Here is a 6000-nt window from a genome sequence, read left to right on the forward strand (position 1 = left end):
TACGCAGAGGAAGGTAGCCACTGTGTAAAGATAAAGAGACTTCCCTTTAAAGAAAAGGGGATAATGGCTCATAAGTCAGATAGAGGTATGAGTCTAAACCCTAGAAGAAAAAGGGTGAAGTGGCAACCTAAGTTAGATATAGTTACTGTAGCCTTGATACGAGGTTAAGGCAGAACGATCAAAATAATTATCTTTGATTCCTAAATAGATATAAAAAGGTCAGAAGAGCTAAAGATCACTTTCTGCTGCCGGTAATCCCCGAGGATAAGGGAAAGCAAAAGTGCTAATGGCCTAGAGTTGTGAGCTAGACCTTTCCTTCATTGCTTGAAAGAAAGTAGTTGACTTAGTTGGGGATTACAGTGAGGCTAGGACATGGAAGTCCTTCAGGCAGCAGTTGAGGTTACGATGAACAAAGCTAAGTAAAACTAGCAGAAGTAAGAGAAAGTATGTTTCGTCATGATGAACCAAGGAAAGTGGTGGCGAATAAGAATTCTGGTCATGACGAATAGAGATAGTGACTCTCAGACGCTGAGGTGGTATCTTGGCACGACTTGATGGACTATGAGGTCCCTGAGAGTAAGACTGATAGAGATCAAAGAGAGAGTAGTAGCCACTATTTAAAAGCTATCAGATTCCCCCTCAAGAGGAAGAGTAATAATGAGTTGAACAAGATAGTTAGGGGTTGAGTCTGTACACCGCTAAGAGGGTGTAGTGGTCACCTAAGCTGGACAAACTCTTAAAGCCTCGTTAGAGTTGGGGCACTATGATAGAGTACCTATCTCAAGTCCCTAAATAGATAAATAGGAACTTGGAGGTAGCGAAGTCAAGCTAGAAAACCCTAGTGGAATTCTTAGGGATTAAAAAGAAGAGAAAGAGATGAGAATGAGACAAATACCATGTGGGGAACTAGCATTATGAGATTGGCATGTTCCCGATGATGTTAAGAGATACTCAATCACGTGGGGTTAGGTTGAGAGGCACCCTTTCTAAGGGATAAGTTCTTGGCCAGGAATCTTCCTAGAGAAAATAGGAATTGGTCCTCCAAGTTAGAATTGATGTTGCTCAAGATGGAGCAAAATGCCCTATCCGAGCAGGAAAGGGAAGCAGTCGAGGCAAGCCAAGTGGAGTTGACCTTACCTAATAGAAGTATGATGAGCCAAGAATAAAGCTAGGGTTTAATGTCCTTAACCTTAGTAGAGAAGGGCAAATAGAAAGAAAAAGAACCTCAAAAGTCCTCTCCCTATGACTTCCAGAAACAGCTGCGAACAGAAAAGAGGCTCCCTCTTGTAAGGATTAGATGTCCGGTTGGCATGCTACGGACATAGCAACCAGTAAGAGCTTACACTCCTTGCATTAAAATGTCAAACATTATGCATGTTAGAGTATGCTCGTACTAAAAAGTAAAGTAAAGGAAAGAGAAGTTGCATAAGTCCTCTCTCTGTACCGTTCTAAAGTAGTAAGAGACGGTAAGAGCAGCTGGAGGAGTAAGAGAACTCCTAAGACAGATTAGCTTAGGCACCTAAAGAGACAAATAGGTGGCCTGGGGAATTGACAGGAGGTTTAAGAAATGGTATTGGTTCTTGGAACAGTTTTTGGAGAATTATTAGTATGGTGACCAACTGAGTGGAGATGACTTCACTTAGTCCTATGGTCTAAGTCTCCCAGAGATTGGTACCTATTTGGGAAGATGAGGATCAGGGATGAGTTGAGGATGCGGAAACCTCCTTCTGTTGTAAACTAGTACTGAGAGAGTACCCATGATTTCCTTCTAGATAACCTTATCATTAATTAAGCTGGATTCAATTTCCTTCCAACTAATAGACGAAAGCCAAAGTTAGAGGAGTTAGAGCCATAAGACCTGGAAAAAGAGACATTCAGGCTAGCTCTAAATATAGGAAGAACCCATGTGACATAGAGACAGACTGAGTATTGACGGGTAAATCCTTAAGATGAGGCGAGAGACAAGAATGTAAGCTGAACAGACCTGATTAAAGGTAGAATAAGAAGGGCCTAAGACAGCAAGGTACTAGGGTTCGAGCCTATCAGCACTATTTAGTTAAGCGTGCTTAGGCAAAAGTAACCCAATGATAGGTAACCATTGGGAAGTTCTTGTAGAGGTCCTAACTAAGGTATAAGCAGAGTATTGGTTTAAGCGAAGCCCGGAATGGAAAAAAAAAAGGCTAATTACAAAAGTAACGAGTTTCTAGGATTGGTCCAATTGAGGTTAAGATATTGAGGTGTTTTCTTTGAGGGAAATAGATATAGAAGAGAAGTAAGGAATGACAAAGAGTAACCTGAGAGATAGGTAGTCACTGCTAAGAGACTCCCCCTCAGGAGAGGAATGGTTGGGTGAAGAGAGCTTGACTAGGGAATGAGTCATAGTTGAAAGACGTATCCAGAGGGTATTGGCTAAGAGTATGGTAAGCCAATAAAGAATAGGAGTCTAGACCCTAATAGGGAAGCAGGGTGACAACCTAAGCCTCGGGTAATTAGTTAAAAGTGCCTGACTGGAAGGTCACACAACAGAGATGTTTTAATGATCAATGCCTGCTGTGTGATATGGTCACTTTATGATTAGCATTTGACTATAGAAACAAATGGTTAAGGATACAATAAGCCAGTCAAAGGTATAAGACAATGCCCTAGTAAGGGAACTGAATATCAACCTGTACCTTAAGTAATCGATATGACCTTGATAGAGGCGTGGTAACAGAATGAGATGTTTTGAGGTTTGTTTGAATCCCTAAATAGAGGTAGAAATCCCTAAGGGATAATGAACCAAGAGGGACAGAGATTAGATGATAATAAATGAAAGGTCAATGATTACCTAGGTACTTGACCTAGATACCACATAGCAAGGTGATTAAATGTTCGCTGTGATGGATGAGGGTATGGTGATCAATACCTGACAATAAGAATAATTGGTCAAGAGGTGAAGAAAGTTAGAAAGAGTAAAGTGAGGCAAGATCCCTCTTGAGGATGGAGATGAAAGGAAATGAATAAGAACATGATAGTGGATGGTTGCATTGGGAACTAATAGACAAAGAGAGATAAGTAAGTTCCTTATGATACCTAGAGCTCGATGATGCTTAGATATATGATAATGTTAAGGACTAAAACGATATTCTTTTATGTCTCTAAGGTATCCAAGAGTGTGCAACCATGGCAATTAGGCCATTAAGGAATATAAGAAATGAGATTCCTATAGATAGATGCCACTGCTTATAAGATTGAGTAATCTAGTAGAGAGGCTCCCTTTGATAGGGATATGGTATTCAAGGAATGTACCCTGGCCGAGATTGCATATGAGGAAATTCTTGACCATGAAGTACCTCTCTAAGATTGGGAAGTGGTTCTCCGGATCAGAGTGACACTGCTCTAGTAAGAGTAAGCTATCCTCTGAAGGAATCAAACAGAAAGTAAGTGGCTGAGTTGACGATGCTCCAGTTAAAGCAATCTGTCCTCTCACAGGAAAAGCAGAAGTAGTCGAGATAAGGCACAGGACGGACCTCACCCCAGGGAGAGAGAGTGAAACTGGTTAAGACAACAGAAGTGTGATATGCAAACAGATGCTCCTCGAGCTTAATAGGGTACTACAGAATACTGAAGGATAATGAGAATGTGATGATATAAGTCCTCTCCTGATACTGTCCAAACTATTAAGAGACAGCAAGGACTATAGAGTCCTAAGACAAGGCAGGTGTAACATCCCGATTTTTGGACCTAGAAGTATTAGAAATAGCCTGAATGAAATAGGCTACCAGACCCCTTTTTAGTAGAGGTCCTAAAGATGAGAAAGGAAGTTAAAGCAGTTTTAGAGACTAAACTGCAAAATAAAAGTTTTAAGGGGCTAAAGTGTAATCAAAGTTAGAGGCTCCAGTAAAGTCTCAAAGGCCCAGAAAGAGAAAACAGGCTAGATACAGACCAAAGGTTAAGTTAGAAGCCTCAAAGAGATGGTTTTATGAGGTTGAGCCTAAGCAAGGGTAAAACCGTAAATTCAGAAAGTTACGGCCATGAGAGGTAAAAATGAAAAGTACTTAGAAAATTCTAAGAAAATCCCAGAAAATGGTAAATAATATTCTAAGGCTCTTTTGTGAAGAGAGATGACGAAAATACCCCTGAGGTAACTTAAAAGGAATTTATAAGTTTATGGCTCAATTTGAGATATAGAGGTAGATTTAATTGTTTGAGTCATAAGGAAATCTCAGAAAATTATGATAAAATGGGGATGTATGATCTAAGAGACTATAGAAAATTATAAAATTAGTCTCATCCCCAGAAGACCAGCAAAATGGCTTTAAGAATACTTAAAAGCCAGTTGTGCCGAAAAAGGGCATTTTAAAGAATAATTTTTAAGTGGAGCTACAGGTTGAGTTATGACCTGAGAAAAGTCACAGATTTTCTCTAGAATATGAGGAATTTTATGATATTTTTGGATGAATTTTTGGAGCTCTGGATTGAATAAAACACTCCAGTCAAATATTAAATAATTTTGTCCCCTAAATAGGAGACAAAACCAAAGAAAATATCTAAGAGCCATTATGACGATGCTGAGTCAGCATGCTGAGTCATCAAGCGTAATCATGATGCCTACGAGTCATCATGCTGAGTCACCAGAAGATATTTATGGACAGCATAAAAATCAGAACGCAGTATGGGAATATTTTAGACAGTCTTTTGTCTACCCGTTATAGTGAAATCTCTACTGCATGACTCAGTAAGGTTAAGTAGCCTGTCAGTAGAGCTAATTATTTTCATCTATGCTCCTCTCAGGTGGCACCATATATGTACTTAATTAAGATGAGAAAATAGTGTCAGAACATATCCTGGTGGTACAGGGTAAGTCAGGACCCGAAAAGTATCTGATATGGTGCAAGATTGGCTTGATAAGTGGAGAAATAATTAAGGAGATATTTTTGCACGAATTTTCCATTTATTTTCTCCCTATTTTAATGCCATAAATGATGAAAGGACATGAAAGTGACAAGTGTACGGTAGATGAGAAAAAGAAAATATTACGTGTACGGCTAGATGCAAGACACGTGTACGGTCGGATGCAAGACACGTGTGCGGTTGGATTAAAGACATGTGGCTTGATGATGTAAGCATGATGTCATCATGATGAGGTAGGCATGATGTCATAGGACACTTGTCACCGTAAGATCAAAAGAGAAAATGGACGGTCCAGATCGAGCCACGTATTTTTAAGATCAACGGTCCAGATTCAGTCTGTTTTTCTATAAATACCCCCTCCCCTCCCTACTATTTCGTCCAAGCATGAGGAATCCATGGGGAAGCTCTTGCAAAATGGTTTCTAGAGAGAGAAAGAAGAGGGAGAAAGAAAGGCCAAGTGGTTCCAAGCCAGATCAAACTCTAAAACAAGGTATGTGATGGTTATAGCACCTGATTTTATGCTGATTTCGGATTAGTTACTGTACGTATCTGATTCTGAAATTTTGCATACTCAAAGTACACTCTGTGATCTTTAAATCCATGGGTAGAACACTTCATTTGGATATGTGTACGATTTATGGTGATTTTTCAAAGTTAGGGTTTGAAATCTGGAAACAGTGTTGAACTTTTGGAAGAGTTTCGAGTTCCGTACAGTTTCGGTACTGTTCGGTGTAGAATTGGTTCCTGAAACCATTTTTCCCTTAAATTTAACTTAAGGAGCTTTCAGTGAGACTTGGAAGCACTCAATTTGGATTTTTCTAGAATTAATTATGAATTTTCAAAGTTGAGCAAAAATTCTGGAAATTCTGCGTGAACAGTACCCGCGAAGCAAAATTTCCAGATTTGATATTCTTGAATCTAAGGCCATCTAAAGTTGTCCTAATTGACAAGAAATGGATCTTAAGGATAGGAAATGATGAGATTTATGGTAGAAAAGTTAGAAAGAAAACCCTAAGACTAAGAGAAAGGGTTGAGGTTCAAGAGAGATAGTCTTGAACTTGATATAATCTAGTGGTCCTAATGGATTGTATGATCATTATGACTATG

This window comes from Neltuma alba, unplaced genomic scaffold (assembly GCF_004799145.2).
Source record: "Neltuma alba isolate B1F8T4 unplaced genomic scaffold, ASM479914v2 tig00011740_pilon, whole genome shotgun sequence".
In the NCBI taxonomy this organism is placed as follows: Eukaryota; Viridiplantae; Streptophyta; class Magnoliopsida; order Fabales; family Fabaceae; genus Neltuma; species Neltuma alba.